This window comes from Mobula hypostoma, chromosome 26 (genome assembly GCF_963921235.1).
Source record: "Mobula hypostoma chromosome 26, sMobHyp1.1, whole genome shotgun sequence".
Classification (NCBI taxonomy): domain Eukaryota; kingdom Metazoa; phylum Chordata; class Chondrichthyes; order Myliobatiformes; family Myliobatidae; genus Mobula; species Mobula hypostoma.
This window is the reverse complement of record NC_086122.1, coordinates 22218590-22230883: the sequence shown is the minus strand read 5'-3', so window position 1 is coordinate 22230883 and position 12294 is coordinate 22218590. Positions and strand designations below refer to the sequence as shown.

At 42.5% G+C, this 12294-nt stretch overlaps 1 protein-coding gene across 12 annotated transcripts in view; it reads right to left on the bottom strand.

Moving 5' to 3' along the window:
* The window catches only part of LOC134338201 (disks large-associated protein 2-like), a 787855-nt gene that overhangs the window by 154341 nt on the left and 621220 nt on the right, over positions 1 to 12294 (bottom strand). Inside the window, exon 1 of one of the 12 annotated variants that reach the window (XM_063033870.1) lies at positions 2634 to 2684. The exons of the other annotated variants lie outside the window; for them this stretch is intronic. The gene's annotated coding sequence lies outside the window, so the exon portion shown is untranslated. Of the gene's footprint in view, positions 1 to 2633; positions 2685 to 12294 lie in introns of those variants that run through there. 12 annotated transcript variants of the gene reach the window in all.

Below are 12294 nucleotides of genomic sequence, written 5' to 3'. Positions count from 1 at the left end.
GGGCTCCCCAGGGCTGTGTGCTCAGTCCACTGCTGTTCACTCTGCTGACTCACGACTGTGTTGCAACACACAGCTCGAACCACATCATCAAGTTCGCCGATGACACAACCGTGGTGGGTCTCATCAGCAAGAACGATGAGTCAGCATACAGAGAGGAGGTGCAGCGGCTAACAGACTGGTCCAGAGCCAACAACCTGTCTCTGAATGTGAACAAAACAAAAGAGATGGTTGTTGATTTCAGGAGGACACGGAGCGACCACTCTCCACTGAACATCGATGACTCCTCCGTAGAGATGGTTAAGAGCACCAAATTTCTTGGTGTTCACCTGGTGGAAAATTTCACCTGGTCTCTCAACACCAGCTCCATAGCAAAGAAAGCCCAGCAGCATCTCTACTTTCTGCGAAGGCTGAAAAAAGTCCATCTCCCACCCCCCATCCTCACCACATTCTACAGAGGTTGTACTGAGAGCATCCTGAGCAGCTGCATCACTGCCTGGTTTGGAAATTGCACCATCTTGGATCGCAAGACACTGCAGCGGACAGTGAGGTCAGCTGAGAAGATCATCGGGGTCTCTCTTCCCGCCATTACAGACATTTACACCACACGCTGCATCCGCAAAGCAAAGAGCATTATGAAGGACCCCACGCACCCCTCATACAAACTCTTCTCCCTCCTGCCACCTGGCAAAAGGCACCGAAGCATTCGGGCTCTCACAACCAGACTATGTAACAGTTTCTTCCCCCAGGCCATCAGATTCCTCAATACCCAGAGCCTGGACTGACACCAACCTACTGCCCTCTACTGTGCTACTGTGCCTATTGTCTTATTTATTATTTATTGTAATGCCTGCACTGTTTTGTGCACTTTATGTCTGTAGTCCAGTGTAGTTTTTGTGTTGTTTTTATGTAGTTCAGTGTAGTTTTTGTATTGTTTTATGTAGCACCATGGTCCTGAAAAACGGTCTCGTTTTTACTGTGTACTGTACCAGCAGTTATGGTCGAAATGACAATAAAACGTGACTTGACTTGACTTGACTTGACTCCATGCTGTTGGCAGAAAATCTGGCTTCGTTGATAGTTTTGAAACTCCTTTGCTGATGTGTCCTGTGCACCATCGGACAGAATTACAACATGATCCCAGGAACGAAAGGATTACTGTATGAAGAGTGTTTGATGGCTCTGGGTCTGTACTCACTGAAGTTTGGAGGAATGAGAGGGGTTTGCATCGAATCCTATTGAATATTAAAAGCCCATATAGAGTGGACATGGGGAGGATGTTTCCAATAGTAATAGAGTCAAGGACCAGAGGGCAAGAGTCAAGGACCAGAGGGCACAGACTCAGAATACAAGGATAGAACCATAGAAACATAGAAAACCTACATCATAATACAGGCCCTTCAGCCCACAAAGCTGCGCTGAACACATACTTACTTCAGAAATTAGATTAGAATAGATTAGATTCAACTTTATTGTCATTGTGCCGAGTACAGATACAAAGCCAATGAAATGCACTTAGCATCTAACCAGAAATGCAAAGAATAGTGTATTTACAAAATAACTGCGAATAAAAAGTAAGTGCTACAGCACACAAATATAGAAGTACTGAGACAGTACAATATGGGTACAATACTGGGAAACAGAAGATGGTGGCGCGTATGTATCACGAGGCTCAGTGTCTTTCCAGATTTCGAAATTACCTAGGGTTACCCATAGTCTTCTGTTTTTCTAAGCTCCATGTACCTATCCAGGAGTCTCTAAAAGACCCTATCGTATCCGCCTCCACACAGTCACCGGCAGCCCATTCCATGCACTCACCACTCTCCGCATAAAAAAACTTACCCCTGACATCTCCTCTGTACATACTTCCAAGCACCTTAAAACTGGGCCCTCTCGTGTTAGCCTCTTCAGCCCTAGGAAAAAGACTCTGGCTATCCACATGATTCCCTTTAGAACAGAGATGAGGAGGATTTTCTTTAGCTAGAGCGTGGTGAATCCGTGGAATTCATTGCCAGAGATGGTTGTCGAGGCCAAGTCATTGAGTATATTTAAAGTGGAGTTTGATAGATTCTTGATTAGCAAGGGTGTCAAAGGTTGGGAGGAAAAGGCAGGAGAATGGGGTTGTGAGGGATAATAGATCCATTATGATCAAATGGCAGAACAAACTCAAGGGACCTAATGGCCTAATTCTGCTGTATGTCTTGTCCTCACTCTTGGGCAAGGGGTAGCACCTGCTTAGCACCCCGTTCAGGCTCACGTGAAGTCATGGGAGCAGGTGGCAGATGGTCGTATGAGCAGCAGGTCCATATCACAAGTCCTGGTTATGCAGCCACTGATGCACGGCAGGCAATCTATGAAGAGTATTGATAATGGCTGGGGTCACCCATCATGTAAAGACACTGCTCAGGAGAAGGCAATGGCAAAGCACTTCTGTTGAAAAATTTGCCAAGAACAACCATTGTCATGGGACCATGATCACCCACGTCATATAACATGAGACATAATGGTGATGCCTTATGGTCTTACGGAATCGCTAGTGTTGCCAATAGTGATATATAGATCAATCTGCAGCATTTTATCAACATTAACAATTTCAAAAATAAGTGAACATCCATCCACAAGTTTCATAATCTGACCTTGAAACTTTCATTTTCACACGCGATTTGCTTCAAAACACCAGCGAAGGAGTGGAACATTTCTAAAGCAGTAACTTAGTACAGTGGAGAGCTGCAAGGTCTTGAAATCAACAGATAGAATTATCGGGGAGAAATGTTTTTTTAAAAAAAACACTAGCTCAGTATTGCTTGCTTGACAAACTCATGTTCTTGAGTTGCCAGAATCAGAATATTTCACGGCATATATATTTTCCTTTTCCTTTTTTCAATTGTCAGAAACCATTTCAGCAAATGCTTTCATAATTTAAATGGAACTTATAGAGAGTTCAGAGCATGAAGTGCTTTCCAGCTGTTTATGTTCCCTACAAACCCAGATAAGAAATAATGAGTTCTATTTCAACTATATCCCTTATAAGCACAATATAACAAATCACAGCCTGAGACTAAAACTGGACAGAAAATTCTGCAAATTCCTACAGTGTTTATTAACATAAGATATGTAGGTATTTTACATACTCTATTACTTTTTTCATGAAATAAAGTACAATTTACAATGTTTGGTAGCATAGCACTAAACATATTCAAAAACCTCTCAGGCATCCTGCATGAAAGGTCTTCTGATATTTTCGTAAATGCGCAAGCCACAAAGTGTCACATTTTATAATCCAACAAAGCCAATGTACCTGAGCAAAATTCTAAGTTTGTAATGTTCAAGATGTCTGAGATATTTATCTTGTACAGTGCTTTGTCTGTGTACTCACCCTTTCTTTGCAATGCTGACAGCATCTCACCAATTACCTCGGCAGAGCTTTCATCCTTGCAGTGTTGACGAGACAAATACAAATCCTCCCGCGCTTGTAAAGAAAGTATCACAAGCAAAAGGAAGGAAATTCCCCTCAATAGAAATAAATGTGAAAAAACCAGAGCAGCTTACTTTAAGAAATACATCCGATTTGCAGGCAGAGGAGCTGCCAGCAGTTTGCCGTAGGCTACCGCAGATTACGCTGCTCAGGAAATCCCTGAGATGGGTAATTAATCCCACTGTACGCGTCTTGAGCTCTCCTCAGCACACAAGGCCATGTTGCATTTGGATATTATGACTTTGATAAGAGTTATAACAGAATATTAAGGGGGGGGGTCAAGTATCTGAATGATACTGACTTGAATTGATCAGTTTTTCTTTGATATTTCAATCTGTCAGGAATGCAGGGGACACTACTGGTCTGAATCCCCAAGCAACTATATGACTATTTAGTCTGCCATTGAACCTTCAGATTAGATAAAATAAGTTTAGCTTTATTTGTCAAAACATTGAAGCATACAGTGAAATGCTTCATTTGCATCAAATCAAATCAGCGAGAATTGAGCTGGTGGCAGCCCACAACTCTAAACCTAACCCTAACTGTGCATCCTTGGAACGTGGGAGAAAAATTGGAGCACCCAGAGGAAACCCACATGGACACAAGGAGAACATACAAACTCCTTACAGACAGCACTGGGAATTAATCCCAATCAGTGATCAGAATCAGAATCATGTGTTATGAAATTTGTTGTTATGCGGCAGCAGAACATTGCAAAACATAAGAATAAAAACTGTGAATTACAGTAAGTAGTAAGAAATTAAATAAGCAGTGCAAAAAGAGAAAAAAAATAGTGAGGTGGTGTTCATGAGTTCAATGTCCATTCAAAACTCAGATGGCAGAGAGGAGGAAGCTACTTCTGAATCATTGAGTGTGTGCCTTCAGGCCCTTGTACCTCCTCCCTGCTGGTAGCAACGAGGAGACAGCATCACTGGCATTGCAAAGCGATTTTGTGCTAACTGCTACACCACCATCCTGACATGAACAAGAATTTCTTCTTCATGAAGGGGAAATGCATTCTTTCTAGATGGGAAGTCAGTGGAATCTACCACTGCAAACATTGAATTCAATGATATTTTCCATAATTTTCAGGAATAATGGGGAACCCATTTCTGTTCTGTTAACAGGTAATTTCAGATAGCAGCAATATAGACAGGACAGTCAGCGAATCAGAAACTCTACATTAAGACATGTTTAATATATTATAAAAGTCCCATAATTGAGTCCCATTAACATAGGCAAGACCCATCACCCAGGACATGCCCTTTTCTCATTGCTACTATCAAGGAGGAGGTATGGGAACCCATAGACACGCACTCAATGTTTTAGGAACAGCTTCTTCCCCTCTGCCATCTGAAAGGACAATAAATCCATGCACTCTACCTCATTTTTTTTTCTTTATTGATCTCTTTTTGCATTGCTTATTTAATTTATATATATTTCTTATTGTAATTTATAGTTTTTTGCATTATGTATTGCAATGTACTGCTGCCACAATATTTCAAGACATATGCCAGTGATATTAAACCTGATTCACTTTGTCACTGTAATCTTGAGATACTATAACTGGCTTCGGCACCCCCAGATTAGCAAGGAGAACATCACCGGGGTTCAGAATTCTTGTTCATCATTGACTGACACTGTCAGGTCTGGGGTATTGTTGTTGATTGACTAACTCACTGGTATACACTGTACCACCACTTACACTAAAATCATGTTTTCCAAAGAAAGAGGAAAGAGAGCCTGATTACCAATATTGAAGGTTGATGTCTCTTTTAGTGGCTGAGGGAAAAAAAACGGGTAAGCTACTCACTTTAACATGAGAAAGCTGGAAATCCAAAGCACACACACAAAATGCTGGAGTAGGTCAGGCAGCTTCTATGGAAATTAATAGAGTCAACATCTTGGGCCAAGACCCTTCTTCGGGGCAGACTTGAAGCTAATGAAACAGCTGATTTACGTGAGTCCTGGTAATCAAGCCTTACAATATTCAAAAATATCTTCTCCAATCAGAATGAGATTTGATACAACATTATTGTGGAATAAACTTTCTGCTTTCCAGTTCACCTATATGACCGCTTCTCCAGGATCATAATTATTGATTAAGACTATTCTAATAAAGATAGTTATATTTGTTACTTGTACACCAAAACTTCAAAACCTAGTGAAATGCATCATTTGCATCAAATCAAATCAGCGAGGATTGGGCTGGGCAGCCCACAAGTGTGGCCATGCTTCCTGGGCTAACATAGCATGCCCACAAGTTGCTGACCCTAATCCTTACGTTTTTGGAATGTGGGATGTAACCATGCAGTCATAGGGAGGACATAAACTTCTTACAGCCGGAGTTGGGAATTGAACCCCAGTCAGTGATCAGGTGCTGTTATAGCACTACACCTCATTCATTTCACCAAAGCTTATAAATGATGTCGGTTGACACAAACGTTGAAGTGAGTGCAAATAAATACAGTAGTGTGCTGTGTTACACAGGAACAAAATCCAGCTCAATGAAGGTGTGTGAATCATGGCCAAGTCCAGGAGCAAACCCAGTATTCATGCTGAATCTTCTCCTGTTGGACTAAATCGCGGAAGGTGAGCCAGTGTTCAGTGCCGACTATCGGTCACTCGCCATGCTGAAACGGATCTCTGCTGGATAAGGTGTCTGCGGGTGACAGCCTCTCTCCCTCGCTGCTCTGCCTCTGCGTTTGAATGGTCTCCCTCTCCCTCGAGGTTAAAAGAGGATGTTACCGATGCTCTGCGATTTATCGACTGGACAGGACTCTCTTTCGGTTTTATGTCTTTTATATTCAGTGTTTTCACCTGTTCTATCTTGTTGCTGTCTGAGCGGTTTAGTTTTGCTGTGTCTTGTTGGGGGGCTGGGGGCGAAGTTGGAGTATGATGTTCTTGCAGTTTGTCTGATTTGTTTTACTGTGTGGGGGAGGGGGATTCGATGCTCTTGCTGCTGCTGCGTGATTTAAATTTGGCGCGATTTGTAGGTGCTTTTTTGTGGGGGGGGTGGGGTTTGATGTTCTTGCAGTACGCCAATGTGTTTTTCTGCATGTGGGGGTGTTGATGCTTTTGTTGCCCTTGCAATTTAAATTTGAGGTAATTCCTAATTTTCTTGTGTGGGGATGTTTAATATATTTTTTTGAACAATTCCATGGTTTCCTCTTGTTTCGTGGCTATTTGGAGAAGACAAATCTCAGAGTATGCATACATACTTCAATAAATGAATCTTTGAAACTTTGAACCTTTGAACAAAGGTACTGCTTCAAGGCAACACATACCTGATGCTTTTGTGTTTTTTTTTCAATTTATGTATGGGTTGTACGTACCACGGACTAGGCCAGTGCGTTCATTGCTGATTCCTAATCATCTCTGAGAGGTGATAGTGAGCAGCCTTCTTGAACTGTGGCATTCTATCCTACAATACTATTGGGAAGGGAACTCCAGGGGTTAGGCCTAGGGATAATGAATGGCCAGAAATAAATCTTCAGTCAGGATAGTGTTGTCATGGAGCGCATTCTGCAGCTGGAAATGCTTTATGGCCTGCCGAGCTTTTTCTTTTTTTGGTGGCAGAGTCCTTGGATTGGGAGCTTCTGTTGGAGAAGTTCACAGGAGTAAGCGCAGAGCATTTAGATGGAGGCTTATACCACAGCCAATATGTGGTTGAGAGGAGAGGTGGTGGATTTGTTTAAGGTAGTGGATAAGATGCCAGTCAAGTGGGCTGCTTTGTACTGGATGACGTCAAAGTTCCTGAGTGTGCTTGAAGAGTCATTCATCCAGGCAAGTGCAGCTTCTTGTACAATTGGCATGGCTTTGTGATGTCAGGCGATGAATTATTCATCACAGGACTAGAAAGTTTCCAGTGAGTGTTTTTTTTTCTGTTAGTACATAGCTATCGCTCTGAGAATGAGTCCAGAGTTAGAGACCTGAGAACTTTAGGAGACCTCCAGTCTCACTGATAACTACATTCGCACAAAGTGTACCGAGCTGTAGCTCCTTAGAGACCATGTTAAAGAACTGTAGCTACAGCAGGATGACAATGGGAAAATGAGGAGGTGATAGATGGAAGCTACTGGGGAGTAGTTACCCTTAAGTTGCAGAAGGCAGGCAAACGGATGACTGTCAGGAGAGAAAAAGAGAAAAGACAGCCAGTGCGGTACTATTTTATATTTACATACATACATACATACATACATACATATATATACTGTATGTGATCTCTGGCATTGAGTCTGTCTCTGTGGCTCAGAGGGAAGTGGGGGAGGGAGAAGAGCAATCGTGGTAGGGGATTCCACAACTAGAAGAGCAGACAACAGATTCTGTGGATGTGAAAGAGACAACTGGATGGTATGTTGCCTCCCAAGTGCCAAGGTGAGGAAAGGCTCGGATCGGGTGCACAGCATTCTAAAGGGGGCAGGTGAGCAGCTGGAACTCGTGGTACATATTAGTAACAATGATATAGGTAGGAAAAGGGAGGAGGTCCTGAGGAGAGAAAATAGGGAGTCACGTAGAAAGTTAGAAGCAGGACCTCCAGGGTAGTAATCTCTGGATTGCTACCTGTGCCACCTGCCAGTGAGGGTAAGAATAGGTTGATTTGGAAGATGAATGTGTGGCTGAGGAATTTGTGCAGGGGAAGAGCTTTAGATTTCCGGATCACTGTGATCTCTTCTCGGGAAGGTATGAGTTGTACAACAAGGACGGGTTACTCCTGAACCCGAGGGGGACCAATATCCTTGCGGGCAGGTTTGCTAGAGCTGTTGAGAAGGGGTTAAACTAATTCTGCAGGGGGATGGGAACTGAAGTGATAGGGTTGTTGGTTTACAAGCAGATGCAGTGTGTAGTGAGATTGTCAAGAAAGACAGGCAAAAGATAGGGCAAAATTGCAGTCATTGGGATGAATTAAGGGATTGAGAAGGGTGATGAATACAGGACCGAAGAAGTTATATTTGACTGCATGCAGTATGCACAATAAGGTAAAAGATATTGTAGCACAATTACAGATTGGCAGCTATGATGTGGGCATCTCTGAGTCGTGGCTGAAATTAGATCACAGTTGGAGAAATTAACATCCAACGATACACTTTATATCAAAGGGACAGGCAGGTAGGCAGAGGTGAAGTTAAAATGAAGAGGTGAAGTGTAGAATGCCTATGAGATGCCTTGTTACAGCAGCTTGTGGTTGGGCTCACTAGGGGAAGGATATTGCTGGATTGGGAATTACATAATGAACTAGATTTGATTAGGGAACTTAAGGTAAAGAAACCTTGGGAGGCAGTGATCATAGTGTGATGTGAATTGACCCTGCAGAATGAGAGGGAATCTGTAGTCAGACATATCAGTATTACAGTGGAGTAAAGGGAATTATAGAGGCGTGGGAGAGAAACTATCCAAAATTGACTGGAAGGGGACTCTAGCAGGGATGACAGCAGAACAGCAATGGCTGGAGTTTCTGGGAAACAAATTGGAAGATGCAAGAAAAATACATCTCAAATATGAAGAAGTAGTCTTCAGGGAAGATGAAGCAACTGTGACTGAGAAGGGAAGTCAAAGACAGCATAAAAGCATAAGAGAGGGCATATAATATTGCAAAAATTAGCCGAGGATTGGGAAGTTTTTAACAACCAACAGAAGGGAACTAAAAAAATCCATAAAGGCAGTAAAGACAAAAGGTGAAGATAAGCTAACCAATAATCTAAAAAAGAGGATACAATTTTTTTCCAGATATACTGTATAAAGAGTAAAAGAGAGACGAGAATGGACATTGGACCACTGGGAAATGACGCTGGAGAGGTAGTAATGGGGGAACAAAGAAATAGCAGGTGAACATAATAACTATTTTGTGTCAGTCTTCACTGCGCAAGACACTAGCAGATGCCAAAAATGTGCGGGAATTGGGGGGGGGGGGTGTGAAGTGACTGTCATTGCTAACACTAAAGAGAAGGTGTTTGGTAATCTGAAAAGACAGAAGGTAGATTATGTCAGCTGGACCAGATAAGCTACAACCCAGTGTTCTGAAAGACGTACCTGAAAAGATTGTGGAGGCATTCGTAATGATTTTTCAAGAACCACTGCGTTCTAGAATTGTTCCAGAGGACTGGGAAATTGCAAATGTTACTCCACTCTAAGAAGGGAGGAAGACAGAAGAAAGGAAACTATAGCCCAGTTAGCCTAACTTCAATGGTTGGAAAGATGTTGGAGGCTATTATTGAAGATGAGGTTTCAGGATGCTTGGAGGCACATGATAAAATAGGCCAAAGTCAGCATGGCTTTATTAAGGTAAAATCTTGCCTGAAAAATCTTTTGGCATTCTTTGAGGAAATAATAGGCAGAATAGGCAAAGGAGAATTTGTGGATTTTGAGTACTTGGAGTATAGTGTTGGAAAGTGTACAGTGATGCACTTCGGTAGAAGTAATAAAGCCTGGACTACTTTATAAATGGGAAGAAAATTTAAAAAATCAGAGTTCCAAGGGGCTTGGGAGTCCTTGTGCAGGATTCCCTAAAGGTTAACCTACATGCTGAATCAGTGTTAGGGAAGGCAAATGCAATGTTGGCATTAATTTTGAGAACACTAGAATACAAAAGCAAGGATGCAATGCTGAGGCTTTATAAGGTATAGGCCAGACTACACTTGGAGTATTGTGAGCAGTTTTGGGCCCCTTATGTAAGAAATGGTGTGCTAACGTTGGAGGGGATCCAGAGTATGTCCATGAGAATGATTCCAGGAATGGAAGGGTTAACATATCAGGAGTGTTTGTTGGCTCTGGGCCTGTACTTGCTGGAGTTCAGAAGAATGAGGGGTGATCTCATTGAAACCTATTGAATATTGAAAGGCTAAGATAGAGTGGATGTGGAGAGGATGTTTCCTATAGTGGGGAAGTCTAGGACCAGAGGACACAGCCTTAGAACTGAAGGGAATCCATTTAGAACAGATATGAGGAAAAATTTCTTCAATCAGAGTGTGGTGAAAGCCAAGTTATTAGGTATATTTAAGGCAGAAGTTGATAGGTTCTAGATTAATCAGGGTGTCAACGGTTACAGGGAGAATGCAGAAGAATGGGGTTGGGAGGAATAATAAATCAGTCAGGATAAAATGATGGAGCAGACTCAATAGGCCAAATGGCCTAATTCTGCCTCTATGTCTTATGGTCCAGGATGCAGTGTGGAGTGAGACGTCAGATCCACCGACACCTGACTCAGAAAGTGTTCAGTTCTTCTGTATTGCAATATGAAGATTAAAGATTAGCTTTATCTGATACATGTACATTGAAACATAGTGAAATGCTTTATTTGCATCAAATCAAATCAACGAAGATTGTGCTGGGGACTGTCCACAAGTATTTGCCATGCTTCTGGCACCAACATAGCAAGCACACAACTTATGCCTTTGGAATGTGTGAGGAAACTGGAGCACCCAAAGGAAACACATGCAGTCTTAGGGAGAACATACAAACTTCTGGCACCGTAAAGCAAGTGTGCTCGTCCCACCATTATATGTGCACACTATGAACTCAATTGCCGGCTGGTGGTGTAGTGGCATTAGCACCAGACTTCCAGGCAAATGGTCCCAGTTTCAAATCCAGCCAGCCCCTTGCACGCTTCCAGCCATGCTGGGTTAAGTGTCGAGCTAGCAGCTCGGCCTCGTAAAAAACAGGCAAATGCTAAGGCAAAAATGTGCCCAACGTGCCACAAGGCACGAAAAGGAACAACAACAATGAACTCAATAAGCTGGATGTAGATCAAAGTTGGTGGTTCTTGCGTGAACTGCTGAACCAAAGATAAGTAAAATCAGGCCCCTTGAGCCTCTGTTTCCTCAGGAGACAGGAATGAAATTGAACGTCCTCCAATCATCAGAACACAGTCCCACATTTGATCTTATGATCAACAGAATGGCATTTAGTGAGACAGCTGAAGCTGGATGGGTCGTGGACATTACCTTGAGGAACTTCTTTAGCAACATTATGTTGGCTGGAGAAGTTAACTGCCAATCTCCACAACCATCTCCTTTCATGCAAGGAACGACTCCAACCATTGAAATGTATCCCCATGGTGGTTGTTTGATTTACCAAGGCTGGTTATTCACACCTCACCCATGGAACTCAGCCTGTTGGTCCATGTTTGTAACAATGTTAAGACATAACTGACTGAATGTTGACTGTACTTCTGGAGTTAGAGAATAACACAAAATATTGTATTTATTAACAGAATTCTATTCCTGCCAAATGTTGTTGGCGACAGAGAAGTATGTTAAATTTTCCTCTTTGAGTTGTAACATAAGGCTATCAATTTGAAATGTTAACTGTGTTTGTCTGCCCACAGACCTTGCCAGACCTACTGTGTGTTCTCTGTGCTTCTGGCTTGATTTCCAATTTCCAGAATCTGCAGCATTTTGGTTTTATATTCCCCTCCAATAATTATTAACTGACAGCTATGACATAAACAGACCAGAAGGTCCCAGTTCTAATCTTTGTGATTCAGACATGAGGCATCATTGCTGTACTGTGAGGCAGCATTTGAAACAATCCAACTGATTAATTGAACATAGAAACAAATTCTATCTTGCATCTATTTATGGCCTAGTGTCTGAGCTAAGTCCTCCTCCAAGAGGACCACACCTTGTCATGGTTTGGAGTCTGGTATGCTTTGATGACCCAAAAGGCTATGCTGGCTGGAGTCAGGGCTTTATGCTTTGGCTCTTGGTAGGGTCACCCATGCCAAACAGGTCAAAGGGTAGAGGCCAGACTAAGAGTGGTCCACCGGTCCTCCAGGTTCGGGGGGTTCTGCACAGGGCTAACAACCCTGACTGGTGAAACAAAAT